The following is a 20886-nucleotide window of genomic DNA, read 5'->3' as shown; positions in this document are numbered from 1 at the left end:
ATTCTATAATCAGGTATTTTGAAATCTGAGTTTTAAATTAAGAAAAAAATCTCATAAGGGACATTTTATGTACTGCTATTTACTTTATGCTCTAAGAAAGACACCTTCTTTTAAAGCAACTTAATGAGATTAAAATGGTAAATTCTGTATGTATTAAGAAGTAAATATTCTTACATATATATGTAAGAAAACTATCCTTTCTTGGTAGTAAAGACCAAAAACAAAAGCAATGAAAGCAGTGTTGCAAGAATAAGCAAAGAAATACAGCTAAAACAATAAATAGATACTTTAATATAAACACTTTATAATGTGGAAAAGTGTCACAGAAGTGGACAGGTAGTATGCCAGATAAACGTCACCTGTCTATGGCTTTTGTAACAATACCGTAAACTGGGTGCCTTAAACTATAGACATTGATTTCTCACAGTTCTGGAGGCTGAATACCCAAGATCAGAGTGCAGGCTGATTTAGTTTCTGATGAGCGCCCTTCTTGGCTTGCAGGAGGCTGTCTTCTTACTGTGACCTCATAGAATGGAAAGAAAGGGCTAGATTTCTGGTCTTTTCTTAAAAGGACAGTTAGCCTATTATTAAGATCTCATCCTCCGGAATTCATCTATATAACTATATCCAAAGGCCTCACCTCCAAATACCACCATGTTGCAGAGTTAGGGTTTCAACATATGAATCTGAGGAGCATACAAGCATTTGGCCCATAACAATTCCTGATACTTATTTGATTACTAGCATTTTGCAATTTACCTTTATGTTAAGAGGTTTAATCCTCAAAGTAACATTTTGACATAGGAGTTCTTACCTCATATTTTAGGTGAGGAAATGAAGTCTCAATAATTAATTATCTTGCCAAACTTTGGTTTTTACTTTGGGCCTTCTGATTTTGAAATCAGAGATTAGCAGAAGCAAAAACATCTAAATAGTAGAAGTCAAAGTTAAATTATGTTATTCTCATAAGCAGTCCCTGGCATTAACAGTCATAAAATAAAGGTCATAAAACAGTCACAAAACAGTCATAAAACAATATTCTGAAGTGTATGGCAGAGCTTATTATATTATTTTGAATAGATGAATGAAACTACTTTACTTCTTCAAAAAGAGTAATTCTTGTCAGACACAGTTCAATGCTATAGGTCAACACTAGGTATACAGATATAAACAAACACTTCTTGTGGGGGTTCACACGGGGATGATGGGCATAGAGACAGATATTATAATTTACATACAATATTCTGAAGTGTATGGCAGAGCTTATTATATTATGGAAATAAAGAAATATCACCTGGGCCATCCTGGGGAAGATCAAGGTAAATGTGTCAAGTAAGCTTTTAGTGAGATTCTGAAACAGGTTCAACTTCAGGACCATTCAGTTCAGTTCAATTCAGTTGCTCAGTCGTGTCTGACTCTTTGCGACCTCATGGACCATAACACACCAGGCCTGCCTGTCCATCACCAACTCCCAAATTTACCCAAACTCATGTCCATTGTGTTGGTGATGCCATCCAACCATCTCATCCTCTGTTGTCCCCTTCTCCTCCTGCCTTCAATCTTTCCCAACATCAGGGTCTTTTCAAATGAGTCAGCTTTTCGCATCAGGTGGCCAAAATATTGGAGTTTCAGCTTCAGCATCAATCCTTCCAATGAACACCCAGGACTGATCTCGTTTAGGATGGACCGGTTGGATCTCCTTGAAGTCCAAGGGACTCTCAAGAGTCTTCTCCAACACCACATTTCAAAAGCATTAATTCTTTGGCGCTCAACTTTCTTTATAGTCCAACTCTCACATCCATACATGAACTACTGGAAAAACCATAACCTTGACCAAATGAACCTTTGTTGACAAAATAATGTCTCTCTTCTTAATATGCTGCCTAGGTTGGTCATAACTTTCCTTCCAAGGAGCAAGCATCTTTTAACTTCATGGCTGCAATCAGTGATTTTGGAGTCCAAAAAAATAAAGTCAGCCACTGTTTCTTCTGTTTCCCCATCTATTTGCTATGAAGTGATGGGACCGGATGCCATGATCTTAGTTTTCTGAATGTTGAGCTTTAAGCCAACTTTTTCACTCTCCTCTTTCACTTTCATCAAGAGGCTCTTAAGTTCTTCACTTTCTGCCACTAGGGTGGTGTCATCTGCATATCTGAAATTATTGATATTTTGACCATATCCAAGCACAAAAACAATACTGTTAAAAAACAACTGTGGTCCATGTGAAACATGTTGAACATTAAACTCTGAATGTAATTGTATTCCAACTAGAATGAAAGAGTCTTTTCAGATCTTCTGTAGAATGAAGGAATATTCTGAACCAAGTATGACACATCTCTAAATCTCTTATTCATATATTAGGAGAAATGTGGGTATTTACATTGCAGAAAAGGAGCGAGCACTTGTGAATATTCCTAGAAACTAATGATTTTCCCATCTTTCTCAAATGAATTTTTAATTTGAAATCTAAAGCTCTGAAAAGTTGCTGTTATTTTGATTTACTTGAAAGGTCCTCTACTTCCTTCATGCCAAATATACTTCTGTTTTAATTGTAATCCTAATTATTTTATGACATTTTCCTAAAGCTCTCCAACTGGCTCTGATCTGACCAGCAATTCTGTAGTATTTATGCAGTTACATAGGAAATTCAATGACCATACATTTCAATTGTTAGTATTACATTATTACTTGCTCACATTGGTTTTAATTAAATCAAAGTCCCTTTGCAAACAATTTTTGTTTTAATACCTATTTTTCACAAATGTATATGAAAGTTAACCTTAGATAATATTTTCATAAGATAACACCTTTAATTATAGAAGGAAGCATACCATATGAGGAGTTAGAAACTATATTAGCAGTCAAAGAGTTGGTATTTTGGAAATAATATACTATTGCAAAGATTCACTTGAAAATTGAGAGTTTGGCTCAAAATTCTTCATACTAAACTCTTGTGCGGATTAATTCAATAGTGTATGATCTCTGTCCAAAAATAGCAAATCAAATTTTTATGTCCTGACTATGGTTAATTGGAGAGTAAAATAATAAATAATTAATCATTCTGTTTGCCTATTAATCCAAGGCACTTTTAAATTGACCAATTTAGTGTAAAAAGTCCTGGTGTAGAAAATAATTACTAATCATTAAAATGCTAGCAAGTACACACTAGAAAAGATGTATTTATCAGCAGCAAAATGAGAAAAGAATTATATGATAGTTCTATTTACAACATTTTGAAGACCCTCCATACTGCTTTCCTTAGTGGCAACACCAATTTACATTCCCACCAACACTGTACTTTCTCCACATGAATTCTCCACATGTGGAGAAGCAACCTAGATGTCCATTGACAGATGAATGGATAAAGAAGGTGGGGGGCATATATACAATGGGATATCAGTCACAAAATGGAACAATCTGAGTCAGCTGTAGTGAGATGGATGAACCTAGAGCCTGTTATACAGAGTGAAGTAAGTCAGAAAGAGAAAAACAAATATCATATATTAATGCATATATATATATGGAATCTAAAAAATGGCACTAACGAAACTATTTGCAGGGAAGGAATGGAGATGCAGATGTAGAGAATGGACTTGTGGACACACTAGGGGAAGGAAAGGGAAGGACAAGTTAAGAAAGCAGCATTGACATATATATATATATATGTGTATATATATATATATTACCATGTGTAAAATAAACAGCTACTGGGAAGTTGCTTTGTGACACGGGGAGCCAGCCTGGTGCTCTGTGATGACCTAGAGGAGTAGGATGGGGAAGGAGAAGGAAGCTCAAGAGGGAGAGCTATTATATATATATAATATATATTATATATTATGATTGATTTGCTTGTTGTATGGCAAAAACCAACACATTGCAAAGCAATTTTCCTCCAATTAAAATATAAATTAAAAAATAAAAATAAGTCATATTTTCTCATTTGGTGAAGGACATTAAATAAAAACAAAAAACATTGAGTCAGTTGTAGTGAGGTGGATGAACCTAGAGACTGTGATACTGAGTGAAGTCAGAAAGACAAAAATAAACATCATATATTGACTAATATATATGCCTTCCTTTTATTTTTTTACAATAGTCATCAATACATGCATGAGGTGATATGTCATTATAGTTTGACTTGCATTGTCCTGATCATTAGTGACATTTAGACTTTTTTCATATACCTATTGCAATTTGTGTATCCTCTATGGAGAAACATCTGCTCAAGTCTTTAGCCTATTTTTTCACCTTTATTGAGATATAATTGACATATAATATGTATGAAATTAAGCAGTGCAGTATGATGATATGGTTCATGTATATGTTGTGAAATGATTACTGCAATAAAATTAGTTAATGTAACCATCACTTCATATAATCAACATTTTTTTTTTTTCACTTGTGGTGAGAATATTTAACATCTGCTGTCTTAGCAACAACCAACTATACAAGACAAGTTTGTTAATGATAGCCTCCACGTTATACATTGCAAACATGTGTGGTCAATTGCTTCAGTTGTGTCCAACTGTTTGTGATGTTATGTACTGTAGTCCACCAGGCTCCTTGGTAACATTATACGTTACATCCCCAGAAACTGTTTATCCTGTAACTGCAAATTTATTGACTACTTTCTGTTTCAAATGTTTGGCTTTTTTTTTTTTTTTTCAGATTCCACATAAAACAGATCATATGTTATTTCAGAATACAGTCTCTCTGACTTATTTAGTTTACAAATGCAAAATTTCCTTAATTTTATGGTTGAATAATAAATATCCATTATATATTGCTGTGTATATTACATTATTGGACTTCCCAGGTGGCTCAGTGGTAAAAAAGTCCCCCTACTAATGCAGTAGATGCTGGTTTGATCACTGGAGTTGGGAAGATCCCCTGGAAGAGGAAATGGCAACCCATTCCAATTTTCTTGTTGGGATGACCCCATGGACAGAGGAGCCTGGCAGGCTACAGTCCATGAGTTTGCAAAGAGTCAGACACAGTTGAGAGACAGCATGCACACGCACACACACACATGTATTATATACATTAAATATACATTTTACATAAATATAAATTACATATATGGTTGACTGGACAACACAGATTTGAACTGCATAGATACACTTATCAGTGGATTTTTTTTTTTTTTTTTGAAAAAAAATATAAATACTATAGTCCTACCACAAGATCTGTGGTTGGTTGAATCTCCAGATGCATAACTGTGGATACTGAAGAATGACTTTAAATCTATATACAGATTTCCAGTTGGGCAGGGAGGTCAGTGCCCTTAATGCCTGCATTATTCAAGGGTTTCACATACATAAAATATGCTTTCTTTATCCATTCTGAAATCATTGGACACTTGGGTTGTTTCCACATCTTGGCTATTGTGAATAATACTGCAATGAATACGGCAGCACGATAACTACTTGGAGTAGTTATTTCTTTTTGGGGGGTATATGCCCAGATATTGGATTGCTGGATTATATTGTACCTTTATTTTATACTTAGGAAAACTCATATTGTTTTCCTTATCTACATTTCCACCAACAATGCATGACGATGCCCTTTTCCCCACATCCATACCAGCACTTGTTATCTCCTGTCCTGTTGATAAAAGCTATTCTAACAGGCCTAATAAACCTAAAGATATATATTCATGTCACTTACTCATTTTTAATTGAATTATTTGCTTATTTTTCCCTATTAAGTTATGAGTGCCTTATATAGCTTGAACATTAACCCTTTACCAGAATATGGGTTAGAAATATCTTGTCCATTTCATTGCTTGCCTTTTCATTTTTCTTAATTGTTTCTTTTGATATGCAGAATCTTTTTCATTGGCTGAAGCTCCATCTGGTGATTTGTGCTTTCAGTATCATATCCAAAAAATGTTTGCCAAAGCCAATGTCAAAGAGTTTTTCCCATGTATTTTCATCTAAGAGTTTTACTCTTTTGGGTCTTATATTTACTCTCAAGTTGCTTTTTATGAGTGGAGTAAGATTGGGATCGAATTTCATTCTTTTCATGTGATTATTCAGTTTACCCAAGAAGATTTCTTGAAGAGCATATCCTTTCCCATTGAGTGTTTGTGACACCCTTGTTAACCATCAATCAACTGTAGTGCATGGGTTTATTTCTGGGTTTTATATTCTGTTCTTCTTCTTCTTCTTTTTTATATCTGTCTTTATGTCAATACTATGCTGCATTTGCTAAGTTGCTTCAGTTGTATCCAACTCTATGCTATCCTATGGGCTGCAGCCCTCCAGATTCCTCTGTCTGTGGGATTCTCCAGGCAATAATGGCTGGAGTGGGTTGCCATTTCCTTCCTCAGGGTATCCCCAACCCAGAGAACCCACATCTCTTTGTCTCCTGCATTGGCAGGTGGATTCTTCACCACTAGTGCCACACTGACTTAATTACTGTGGCTTTATAATATGTTTTTAAAACAGAAAGTATGAGGCCTTCAGTTTTGTTCTTCTTTCTCTAGGTTGCTTGGCTATCCAAAATCCTTTGTGATTTCATATGATTTTATAAATGTTTTTGATCCAGCAATCCCAATTCTGGATATTTTTCCAAAAGAATAAAAGTCAAGATCTTAAGAAGATATTGGTGCTCTTATTTGGTTGCAGCACTATTTATAACAGATAAGATGTGGAAACAAGCTAAATGCCTATAGATGGATGAATAAAGAAAATGTGTTATATATAAACAATGGGACACTATTCACTTTTTAAAAGGAAGAAATGCTGCAATTTGTAACAACATGGATGAACCTTGTTGACTTTATGCTAAGTGAAATAATCCAGTCATAGAAGTATGAATATTGTTTGATTTGACTTAAAGAGGTATCTAAAATAGAAAAAAATCATAGAAACAGAAAGTATAATGGTTACCAAGGGATAGAAAGCTGGGACAAAGGAGTTGCCAAAAATAGCTATAAAGTTTCTGCTATTCAAGATGAATGCTTTGTTCTAGGGAGCAAGATGGAAGCAAGATGGCAGAGGGAAGGACATGTACTCATTTTCACCTGCAAGAATTCTAAAACTGCAACTCACTGCTGGACAACCATTGGCAGGAGAATGTTGGATCCCACAAAAAAAAAAAAAAAATCTCCCCACCCCCAGGAAGATGGTAGGAGGGGTGAAATATCGCATTTAGAATCAAACCCCGTACCCACCAGAGATTCTCAGAAGGCTCAAACAAAACCGTGTGTGCACCAGGACCCAGAGACCCCACAGAGACTGAGCCAGACCTGCCTTTGGGTGTTTGAGTGTCTCCTGAGGAGGTATGGGTCAGCAGTGACCTGCTGCAGGGCAGGGACTTTGGGTGCAGCAGACCTGGGTCTCACACAGCCTGTGACATAAGCCCTCTTGGAGGAGGTCATCATTAACTCCACCATAAAGCCACTGAGCACATGACCCACAAACTGCAGAACAATTATACCAAAGAGATTATTGCACTGTTAAGAAAGTTCTAGGACTCATAGCAGATTTCCCAACCTGGGGATCTGGCAAAGGGACTGAGAATCCCCAGTGAATTTGACTTCAGAGGCCAGTGGGATTTGATTACAGAACTTCCACTGGACTGGGGAAACAGACTATTGGAGGGCACAAACAAAGCCTTGTATGCACCAGGGCCCAGAGACAGGAACAGTGACCCTACAAGAGACTGGCTCAGATTTGTATTTGGGTGTCCAAGAATCTTGGGTGGAGGCGTAGGTCAGTGGTGGCCTGCTGCAAGGTCTGGGGCACTGAGTGTGGAAGTGCCGTGCATGGAACCTTTTGAAGGAGGTCGCCCTTATCCTCATTACCTGTACCATTTTTGTGAATTGTGAATTGTGAAGTCCCTCAGTCATATCTGACTCTTTGTGACGCCATGGACTGAAGCCTACCAGGCTCCTCAGTCCATGGAATTTTCCGGGCAAGAATACTGGAGTGGGTTGCCATTTCCTTCTCCAGGGGATCTTCCCAACCCAGGGATCAAACCTGGGTCTCCTGCATTGCAGGCAGACACTTTACCATCTGAGCCATCAGGGAAACCCTCTACCATAGTTTGTTCTCAGGTCAAATAACAGGGAGGGAACACAGCCCTTCCCTGGTAATCATCAACAGAAAATTGGATTAAAGTTTTACTGAGCATGGTCCTGTCATCAGAACAAGACCCAGTTTCCCCCACAGTCAGTCTTTCCCATCAGGAAGCTTCCATATGCCTATTTTCCTTATCCATCGGAGGACAGGCAGAATGAAAACCACAGTCTAACTTCATACAGAAAACTTCAGGCTGATCACAAAGACCACACCCTTGTCTAACTCAATGAAACTATGAGCCATGCCATAAAGAGCCACCCAAGATGGATGGGTCAAGGTGGAGAGTTCTGACCAAACATGGTCCACTGGAGAAAGGAATGGCAAACCACTTCAGTATTCCTGCCTTGAGAACCCCATGAACAGTATGAAAAGTAAAAAAGATAGGACACTGAAAGATGAACTCCCCAAGTTGGTAGGTGCCCAATATGCTACTGGAGAAGAGTGGAGAAATCACTCCAGAAAGAATGACGAGATAGAGCCAAAGTGGAAACAATGTACAAGTTGTTGATGTGACTGGTGATGGAAGTAAAGTCCGATACTGTAAGAACAATATTGCATAGGAACCTCAAATGTTAGGACCATGAATCAAGGCAAATTGTAAGTGGTCAAACAGGAGACGGCAAGAGTGAATGTCAACATTTTAGGAATCAGTGAACTAAAAATGTGGGTCCTATGAAGACCTACAAGACCTTCTAGAACTAGAAAAAGATGTCCTTTTCATCACAGGGACTAGAATGCAAAAGTAGGAAGTTGAGAGATACCTGGAGCAACAGGCAAATTTGGCCTTAGAGTATGAAATTAAACAGGGAAAAGGCTAACAGAGTTTTGCCAAAAGAACCCACTGGTCATGGTAAACACCTTCTTCCCACAACACAAGAGAGGACCCTACATGTGAACTTCACCAGAGGGTCAATACCGAAATCAGACTGCTTATATTCTTTGCAGCCAAGGATGGAAAAGCTCTATATAGTCATTAAAAACAAGACTTGGAGCTGACTGTGGCTTTGATCATGACTCCCTTATTGCCAAATTGGACTTAAATAGAAGCAAATAGGGAAAACCACTAGACCATTCAGGTATGACCTAAATCAAATCCCTGATGATTATACAGGGGAAGTGACAAATAGATTCAAGTGATTAGATCTGATAGATGGAATGCCTGAAGAAATATGGACAGAGGTTTTTGACATTGTACAGGAGACAGTGCTCAATGCCATCCCAAAGAAAAAGAAATGCAAAAAGGCTAAATGGTTTTCTGAAGAGGCCTTACAAATAGCTGAGAAAAGAAGAGAAGCAAATGGCAAAGGAGAAAAGGAAAGGAACTCTGAATGCAGAGTTCCAAAGAATAGCAAGGAAAGATAAGAAGCCTTCTTCAGTGATCAACTGAAAGAAATAAAGGAAAGCAATAGAATGGGAAAGACTAGAGACGTCTTAAAGAAAATCAGAGATATAAGAGGAACACTTCATGCAAAGATGGGCACAATAAAGGAGAGAAATGGTATGGACCTAACAGAAACAGAAGATATTGAGAAGAGGTGGCAAGAATATATAGTAGAATTACACAGAAAAGATCTTCATCATCCAGATAACCTCGGCGGAGTCATCACTCACCTAGAGCCAGACTTCCTGGAATGTGAGGTAAAGTGGGCCTTAGGAAGCATCACTACAAACAAAGCTAGTGGAGGTGATGGAATTCCAGTTGAGCTATTTCAAATCCTAAAAGAGAATGTTGTGAAAGTGATGCAGTCAATATGTCAGCAAATATGGAAATCTCAGCAGGGGCCACAGGACTGGAAAAGGTCAGTTTTCATTCCAATCCCAAAGGAAGGCCGTGCCAAAGAATGTTCAAACTACCTCAGAATTGTACTCCTCTCACTCGCTAGCAAAGTAATGCTCAAAATTTTCCAAGCTAGGCTTCAATAGGGTGTGAACTACGAACTTCCAGATATTCAAGCAGGATTTATAAAAGACAGAGGAACCAGAGATCATATTTCCAACATTCACTGGATAATCAAAAAAGCAATAGAGTTCCAGGAGAAAAAAAAAAAAAAAATATATATATATATATATATATATATATATATATATATATATATATTTATATACTTCTGCTTTATGAACTATGCCAAAGCCTGTGACTGTGTGGTCTCAGCAAAATGTGGAAAATTCTTAAAATGATGGGAATACCAGACCACCTTGCCTGCCCCCTGAGAAATCTGTATGCAGGTCAAGGAGCAACAGGTAGAACCGGACATGGAACAACTGACTGGTTCCAAAATGGGAAAGGAGTGTGTCAAGGCTGTATGTTGTCACGCTGCTTATTTAATCTATATGCAGAGCACATCATGAGAAATACCAGGCTGGATCAAGCACAAGCTGGAATCAAGATTACTAGGAGAAATATCAATAACTTCAGATATGCAGATGACACCACCTTTATGGCAGAAAGCAAAGAAGAAATAAAGAACCTCTTGATGAAAGTGTAAGAGGAGAGTGAAAATGTTGACTTAAAACTCAACATTCAAAAAACTAAGATCATCGCATCTGGCCCCATCACTTCATGGCAAATAAATGGGGAAACAATAAAAACAGTGAGAGACTTTATTTTCATGGGGTCCCAAATCACTGCAGATGGTGACTCCTGGCATGAAATTAAATGATGCTTACTCCTTGGAAGAAAAGCTATGACAACCTGGACAGTTTATTAAAAAGCATATACATTACCTTGCCAACAAAGGTCCATCTAGTCAGAGCTATGATTTTTCTAGTAGTCAGCTCTGGATGTGCGAGTTGGACTATAAAGAAAGCTGAGCTCCAAAGAATTGATGCTTTTGAACTGTGGTGTTGGAGAAGAACCTTGAGAGTCCATTGAACTGCAAGGAGATCAAACTCATCAATCCTAAAGGAAATCAGTCCTGTATATTCATTGGAAGGACTGATGCTGAAGCTGAAACTCCAATACTTTGGTCACTTGATGTGAAGAACTGATCATTAGAAAAGAGACTGATGCTGGGAAAGATTGAAGGCAGGAGAAGGGGACGACAGAGGATAATATGATTGGATGGCTCACCAACTCGATGGACATGAGTTTGAGCAAGATCTGGGGGTTGGTGATGGACAGGGAAGCCTCACGTGCTGCAGCCCATGGAGTCGTGAAGAGTTGGACTGGACTGATAGACTGAACTGAACTGAATTGAACATTGTTCTAAAGATCTACCCTACAACATTGTGCCTATTGTTAGCAATGCTGTTTGTCACCATTAAAAATCTATTAAGAGAATAGTTCTCCTGTCATGTGTGTTCACTGCTATAAAATAAAAATTAAAATTCTTAGAAGGGATTTTGATTCAGTGTTGAGGTTGAATTATAGGAGAAAATTTTCTTATCCAAGAAATTCTAAATGATACTGCTAATATATTTTAAATCATATATAATAAAGGAAGAGAAAAAGTGCTTACACATATATTGTTTCCTATGAAAGGCTAGAAATAACTTTGGAGTAGTTTTTGCAATGTCATGCTGTCACTATATACAAACCTCTCATTAAATTTACTAGAAGTAGGGTTTTTTTTTTTTCTTAAAGTAACTAATAAACTGCAAAAGCTCTCAACAATAATTTAAATCATTGTTTGTAATTTGTAAATATAATAAAGTGCCATTACCAGAGTTACCTACCGAAACATAAACTTACTCTTATTATTCATCCAATAGTCAATTATTCTCTATTCCTCATCCAAGCAAGAATAAGGTTAAAATATAAGTAAGTTAAATATTATTTTTCTAAGTTTACATGAAAAAACAAAATTGAAAAGTACAATATAATAATCGCCAGTATATCCATCATCCACATTTAACCCTTGTTAAAATTTCATCTTATGTACAACCCATTTGCTCTTTATATTTACTATAGATATGCATGTATATAGGTATGCTATATGTGTACATATATTTATATACTGTGTATATTCTATATGATAGATAAATATATATAAATTGAAACCACAAATCCTACTCCTACAAAAACAGCAATAATAAAATTCCAGCATATTTATTTCTGGAGGGAGCTGAGTTGATTTAGAGTGGGGGGGAAGAAAAGTCTTTCTACCATGGATGTTGTCATGAGCAAGAGTGATCTAAATGTCAGAAGTATAGGTTGGCCAATGTAGCTAGCTTAAAATTATGACCATGGTTACGGCAGGCAGAAGACCAGTGGAGTAGTCAGAGTTTTAAGAGGGAGATAATTTTAATAAGTTCCCACATATGTTTGTCAGTCTGGAAGAACATATAAATGCTCAAGAAGGTACACAAGCTCAGTAAAGATTGAAGAGGGCCCTTTATACATATGTCTGCCTGAATATGAGGACTTGTGCACATGCCAAGCAGACCTGGGAGAGTCTTGAAAGTAAGAGTTGAGGAAGAGTTTTAAATATACTGATTTTGAATGTGTTCCCAAACCCAAACATATCTATTTTTTTTGAAAGGTGGAAATTTTACTGGGGCATGGTGTACATGGTGTACATGTAAGCATTGCCTACAACCTCTAGCCAATTATTTGCTTACCATTAAGCCATACTGACACAAGGTAACATCTAGAAATCCAAAAGTAGTGATTTTCTAATGTTTCAATTAAGACATCTGAATGGTGACATTAGAAGTTACACACTGCCAGAAGAATAGATATCACAGAATTATGCCAGACACATTACTGAACAAATAGATAAACACTCAAAAGCATCAATTATAACCACTAAGAGAAAAAAAACAAAATCAGTAGACATTTGCTACAATATCTAACTTTTACTAGAAATTTATGACATGAAATAAATATCAAAATGTGATCCATACTCAGGAAAAAAAAAAAAGAGTCATAGAGTATATCTGAAAGGCTCAATCCTCAACTTTGCAAAAAATAATTTCATAACAGCTGTTATAAATATATTTAAAAATATGCAAGTAAACCATGTTCAAAATTTAAAGGAGATAAAGGCAACAATGATTCATAAAATAATGAATATCAATACACAGAAAATTATTACAAAAAGTAGCAAACTTCTAGTGACTGAACTGAATTCCACTTGAGTGTGAGTAGACTTTGTGAATATTAGAAAATATTCTTGATTAAGCTACATTATATAGGAAGGGTGCTGAAACAAGAACTGCTATGATTGCATTATGTTATTTAAAACTCCATCTACTAGAGAGAGATTTTCTAGATTTTTGCAGTTTTCTCAGAATCAGGGATTTTTCCAATGAGTCAGCTGTTCATATCAGATGACCAAAATACTGAAGTTTCAGCTTCAGCATCAGTCCTTCCAATGAGTATTCCGAGTTCATTTCCCTTAAGATTGACTGGTTTGATCTTCTTTCTCTCCAAGGGACTTTCCAGCATCAGAGTCTTCTCCAGCACCAGAGTTTGAAGGCATCGATTCTCTGGTGCTCTGCCTTCTTTAGGGTCCAGCCCTCACAACAAAATGTGACCACTGGGAAGATCATAACCTTGACTCTATGGACCTTTGTTGGCAGAGTAAGTGCCTCTTGATTTCTGCTATTAGAGTGGTATCATTTATGTATGTGAGGTTGTTGATATTTCTTCCACCTGTCTTTTGTAACTTATGCAGCCCAGTGTTTTTCATGATGTGCTCAACATGTAAATTAAACAAACAGGATGACTGCAGATAGTCCTGTTGTATTCCTTTTTCAAACTTGAATGAACCAATTGTTCCATACAGGGTTCTGACTATTGTTTCTTTACCTGCATATAGGTTTCTCAGGAGACAGATTAGATGGCCTGGTATTTCCATTTCTTTAACAGCTTTCCACAGTTTATTATGATCCACACAGTCAGAGGTTTTGGCATAGGTGATGAAACAGAGGTACATGTTTTTCTGAAATTCCCTAGCATTCTCCGTGATCCAGTGAATGTTGGCAATTTGCTCTCTGGTTCCTATTCCTTTTCTAAACCCAGCTTGGACATCTGGAAGTTCTTGATTTGCATAACCCTGAAGCCTACTAAGAATACTATAGCGCAAAACAAGTACCATTTCTACCAATATTCCATACCTATTAAGAGTACTTACACATGTATTTTAATCATTTTTATAAAAGATAAAAGCATGTAGTGCAAATATACTTTACTATTATTTATGTTTTCTGCTGCTCCCAAAACATTTCAGCCAAGACATAGAGTAGTGTGATTTTTATAGACATAATATTTGCTTCAAAGACCATTTACTTGTTACAAAATTTCACAATTTTAATTATTAAAATAACCCATATAAGTAACACTATTAAAGGAATATCTGAGTCTGATTACCCAAAATGATTTTTTTCTAATTTCCATATATTTGGATAATTTTATTTAATTTTTAGAATCCTATTTAGTTTTGTCACATATAGATAATGATAATACAACAGTTGCAAGAGATTTAAAAGGAATTATGTGAAAGAAGCTTTATAACATTTATCCTATACAAAGGATAGCTAAAAATAGTTCATATGATTTATATAAAAATAGATGATGTGGAATAAGAATTCTAGTATCATTAAACATTAAGCTATCTCAAGAATTGATTCCACATCTCAATTATTTCCATCTGATTGCAAGAATCCATAGGAATTATAAATGAGTTCCCCATTTCTTTATGTTTCTAACAAATTGGAAACATCACATTAGAATTCAGTCTTTTTTCTCCCCATGACTTTTAGTATCTAGTTTCCATTTGAACAACCAATGCATTTGTCTAAATCACCAGGGTGCCTAACTCTGAGAGGAAGTGGAGGCATACACACACTAACTTTTATGTCATCTTGTCATGCTGAGGTATCTCAAGGTGCTTTACAATAACATTAAACTTAAAAAACTTATCTCGCCTGCTGAGTTAATTAGTTAAATCAGATAAGTGGCAATGACAACAAACACATCTTACATTCAGGCTTAACCCTGGAGCCAGTATCAGTAGACATGGAGGAGTCCCTTGAAACAGGTGCCTTGTAGCTCAAAGGGAGACCACCTGCTGAGACCTATTTTAATAGAGAAGATGTAAGGAGACTTGCTTTCCTTGACTTGAACTTTTGAACAGTGAAAAGAATCCCTAGTCCAAGAAGGCAAGCCTATGCTTTTGATGAGCACTGTGAGATAGTTATTTTAGTGGTGTGATATAAAACGTGATACTGGACAAACCTTATACACAATGATGTAAGTTCTTAATAATTGGCAGTGACTGTGTTTTGAATCCGTCATAATCCATTAAATAAATAAACTAGGCTATCCAAGAAGAAAATGTTATATGTTTTACATTTTATAAAAAAAAAAAGGAGGGGAGATCGGGATGGGGAATACATGTAAATCCATGGCTGATTCATGTCAATGTTTGACAAAAACCACTACAATATTGTAAAGTAATTAGCCTCCAACTAATAAAAAAAAAAAAAAGAATGGAAAATGTCAAAAAAAAAAAAAAAAAATGACCAAGACACCTACTGAAACCATCCCAAGAGATGCTCTCTATTTCTTTCTAGTTAAGAGCAGATATAGTCACCAGATTGAAATCAATAAAGCACAATTCAAATTGTTTAACCTCAATAAAGCTACTACTGTTGAAAACTGTAGGAAGTCATAGAACCAACCTCTGTCAAGGAACAGAGTTTCAGAATGAGCATTTAACATTCTCACAATCCCACTAAACTTCTGGACTGACATTAGGAAGATAGTGATATGAGTTATTCCTGATTCAGCCCCCCTCACAAGAAAACCAACTAGCAATTATGTATAGACAAGACATCACTGTGAAAATCCTAAAACACAGAGGCTGATGTGTACCCTGGGCCAAAGACTGAGATGGACTGCATTAGAAGAGTGAAAGAGTTGCTACATATAGACCCGAACGGTTAGCACAGCACCACACAGACGGGAGCTCCTGGGCCTGCAGTTACTCCAGTGGGCAAAAGGGGTGCTCACAGGAATTGCAGGGCCAATACGTGGGGTTGACCAGTGGAGAGCTGGTTGTCACAGAGAAGGTGAGTGGGTTTAGAGCTTATAACTGGGCTGTATCTTGGCAGACTGAGTGCCTCTGTGCAGGAACACCCTAGTGGCTCAGCCAGTGGATTTGTCTGTCTTCAGAGTCAAGATGGTAGCCCTGTTCTGCAAAAAAACTTGGGTCACAATTCTGCCTTATTCAAAACCCTAAACAATAAACCTTGCTGGACTTGGGGCTTATTTTACCCAGTCTGGACAGGAAATAGTCATGCATGCTTCTGAGTGAAGCCCTTAGCTCCACCCAAACAGGAGCCTGCTGAAGCTCCTGGGAAGTTGCATAATGCAGTAGCACCCAAGTCATGAGCCTGGTTGTCAGTGATACTTATCTTCAGAGTAAAGATGGTGGCCCTATTTAATCAAGAAACTCTGTGCACAGTTCTGTCTGATTCAGAATCTCAAGCAATGAGCCTCACAAGCCCTGAAACCTGTTCTGTCATTCTGCCTAGGCAAGGAAGCTAATTCACATATCTACCTATTGCTGAGTATAGGCCCCTGCCCTACCCAATTGGGCAATCTGACCAGAGAACCCAGGAATTGGTGTAGCCCAGCAGTGGAGAATCTGCCCTGTGGCTGTACCCCAGTGCAGAGCGAAGTTAGCCAGAAGATTCGTGCATAATTCTGTCTCATTCAAGACCCTCCAAAATGAGCTTGCCAGTCTGGGAGTCTGTTCTGCCACCCCATACAAACAAGGGAGATAATTCATAATCTTGTCTGCTGCTGGATATAGCCTCCAACCCTATCCAATAAAGAAACCTGGACAGAGCACCTGAAAAAAATGGAATAGCCAGCAGCGCTAAAGCAGAGGGCCAGCCCAGTGGCTATCCCCACATGCAGAGATAAACTGATAGCCCCATCTGGCCGAGGAGTTTAATGCACAGTTCCACTTGATTTGTTTCCCAAACAATGAGCCTTGCCAGCCTTGAGGTCTGTTCTGAGGCCCTGCCAGGACAGGAAAGCTAATTTGTACCCTGGCCCACTGTTGAATAAAATGTTAGTCTTGACAAACCAAGAAACCTAATTAGGACATATAGAAAGATATATACCCCATCCTACGGCCTCTATTGAGTGGCACTTGGCTAGTGAGACCTATCTGAGACTTTTCCATATTCAGAGCAAAGCCAGTGGCCCCATCTGGCCAGGAAATTTGGTGCATGGTGCACCATTCTGCACAATTTGGATCTCTAAACAATGAGCTGTACTGGCTTTGAGACCTATTTTTTCCATCCCCTCCCAGGAAGGGAAGCTAATCTGTAGTCCTGCCAACTGCTGAGTATAATATACCATTTTACCTGACTAGGAAAACTGACCAGGGAATCCAGATTACTGTGGAGCACATCCTACCACCACACTTGAAAAGGAGCCAAACTGGCAATCCCATCCAGCTATATCTAGACAACAGCATCACCCCAATTATTTCAGGTAAGGAGTAGTCTTACCCAGTTTAGACCTCAAAAGTGAGCATATGCCCAAGGGTGTTATCAACAGACACATCCAGAACCCCAAGTTGATCTGACTAGCAATGGATGGACTGTTTTTGTCAAAGCAGACATGTAAAATCTGGGAGAAGAGACTACCTATCCATATGTGCAGGCATCAATAAAAATAACTGTGAATCAAAAAATATCAGGCAGACATGACTTCAACAAATGAAACTTATAAAGTTCTAATAAGTGCTTCTAAAGAATAAAAACAAAAGACCTCTATGAACTATCTCACAAAGAATTCAGAGTAGTTATTTTAAAGTAGTTTAATGAGCTATGAGAATACAGGCAGAAAACTAAGGAGACAGGGAAACAATACATGTACAAAATGAGAAGTTCAACAAAGAAATAGAAACTATCAAAATGCAATCAGAAATCATAAACCTGAAGTGAATAGAAGAATTCAACAGAGGACTTCAACAGCCAACTCAATCAAGTAGAAGAAAGACTCACAGTAATAAAGTTAAGCCATTTAAAATCATCCATCAGAGGAACCAAAAAGAAGCAATTAAAAAGAGTGAAACAAACCTAAAGAATGTATAGGTGTTGTGAAAACAAATAATATTTATAAGTCACAGAAGAAGATGAGTAAAAGAGGACAGAAAGCATGTGTGAAGCAATGATAGCTGAAACCTTCCCAAATTTGAGCTAAGAAAAGGACATCCATATTCATGAGGCCGAAAAATACTAAGTAAATTGAACACACACAAAAAAAGACTACATTGAGACGCATTATAACTAAATCCAGAAGCCAAAATCAAAAGGGAAATTTTAGCAGCAGCAAGAGAAAAGTGACATGTCACAAACAAGGGAACCACCATAAGACTCTAGTAGAATTTTTCAATGAAAATTCTTCAGATCAGGAGAAAATGGACTGATATACTACAAATACTGAAGAAGAAAGAAAAAAAATCTGTCAACCAAGAATACTATACTCAGCAAAGTGGTCCTTCAGAGATGGAGGAGAAATAATTTCCCTTAGAATCAAATGCTAAGGGAGTACATCATCACTAAATTTGCCTTACAAGAAATATTAAAGAGAGTTCATTAAGTGATCATAAAAATGCTACTTTAGAGTATAAAAACAGACAAATGCAGGTGTAAAACTCACTGGTATTGGTGAATATATAGTCAAAGTAAGTTTTTCTAATCTCATAAAAGCAGTGAGCATAATTCACTGAAGGTTATGGTTTAAAAGTTAAAAAAAAAAAAATAAGAAAGCAACTTAAAATAATTATAATTATAATAATTTATTATTGGATACAGTATATAAAAATATGCATGTTGCAATATCAACAACCAAAATGTAACCAAGGGGGAAGAAAAAGTGTAAAGTCTAAGAAAGCTATTAATGTTATCAGCCTTAAAAAGTGTTAAAAATATAAGATATTTTTGTAAATTTTACAATAAACACAAGGAAAACATGGAGTAGATACACAAAAAAATTATGATAAAGTCAAAACATATCTCTTCATAAGTCATTAAATCACCAAGAAGACAGCAATATAAGATCTACAAAGCAAAATGGATCTACAAAGCATTAGAAAACAATAACTAAAATAACATTAGTAAGTCCTTAACTATCAACAATTATTTTAAATGTAAGCAAATTAAAGTTTCCAATAAAAGACAGAATGGCTGGGTGTATTAAAAAACAAGGTATTATGATGTTGCCTAAAATAGACTTACGTTAGTTTTAAGAATATGCATAGACTGAAAGTGAAGACAAGTAGAGAAGATATTTTAAGCAAATGATAAATGAAAGAAAGCATGAGTAGGTATCCTTAATATCAGGTATTATAGGTTTCAAGCTACAAATGATCAAAAGAAGAAAAGTTTCATTATATAACGATAAAGTCATCAATTCATCTAAAAGATATAATAATTGCAAATATTTGTGCACCCACTTTCTAGTCATCTAATATATAAAGCAAATACTAACAAAACCAAAAGAAGTAATCGGCAATACAATAATGGTTGGGGAATTTAATATGCCACTCTCAACAATGGAGAGGTCATTCAGACAGAGAAAGAATAAGAAAACAGTGGATTTGAACAATAGCTAAAATCACGTGAACCTAAGAAACACATACAGAACAATTTCAACAATGGCAGAATACATATTCTTCTCAAGTACATGTGGGATATTTTCTAGGAGAAAATATCGAGAACACACAAACACATGGAAATTAAACACACTTCTGAAAAACTAACAAATCAAAGAAGAAATTAAAACAGAAAAAAGTACCTTGAGACAAAATATAATAGAAACAAAACATATTAAAACTAAGAAGTTATAGCAAAAGATATTCAAATACAGTAATTTATAGCTACAAATGCAAACATCAGGAAAGTAGAAAAATGTCAAGTAAACAACCTAATTTTATAACTAAAGCAGGTATAAAAAGAAGAGCAAATTAAGCTCAAAGTTAGTAGAAGGAAGGAAATAATAATGAGAGCAGAAATAGATTAAAGAGATAAAGAAAACAGTATAGAAGATTGAAAAAAAACAGAGTTCATTATTTGTAAAGATAAACAAGATCGCCAAACTTTAGCTAGACTAACCAAGAACAAAAGGGAAAGGACTCAAATAAATAAAATTATATATGAATGAAGAGATATAAAAGCTAATAGCAAACAAACACAAAATCATGAGACAACTATGAACAATTGTACAAGAACAAACTGGACAACCTGAAAAAAAAAAAAAAGGATAAAGTCCTGGAAACATGCAAACTTCCAAAACTGAATCAGAAGAAAATCAAAACAAAAACTGAATAGACAAATAATTAGCAACAAGATTGAATTAGTAATCAAAAAACTGCCGAGAAAAATAAGCCCAGAAACAGATATGTTCGTTGGTGAATTTTACCATATGCTTAAAGGAAAATTATCGTCAAGCCTTCTGAAATACTCGTAAATCAAAATTTGCAACATATTAAAATGATTGTACCCCATGATCATGCAGAATTTATCCTTGGAATGCAAGAATGGTTCAACATATGCAAATAAATCACTGTAATGCATCATCTTAATCTACTAATAAAAAGTATGTGAACATCTCAATAGAAACAGAAAAAAAAATATTTGAGAAGGTTCAGCATCCATTCACAATGCAAGATATATAATACCTCAACATAATAAAGGTCTTATATGATGACCACAGTTAATATTATATCCAATGCTGAAAGTTTTCCCCATATGATCAAAAACAAGGTAAGGGTGCTCACTCTCACTATTCCTGTTCAACATAGTTCCGAAAGTCCTAACCAGAGTAGTTAGG

This window comes from Dama dama, chromosome 30 (genome assembly GCF_033118175.1).
Source record: "Dama dama isolate Ldn47 chromosome 30, ASM3311817v1, whole genome shotgun sequence".
NCBI lineage: Eukaryota > Metazoa > Chordata > Mammalia > Artiodactyla > Cervidae > Dama > Dama dama.
Note: the sequence above shows the minus strand (reverse complement) of the source record.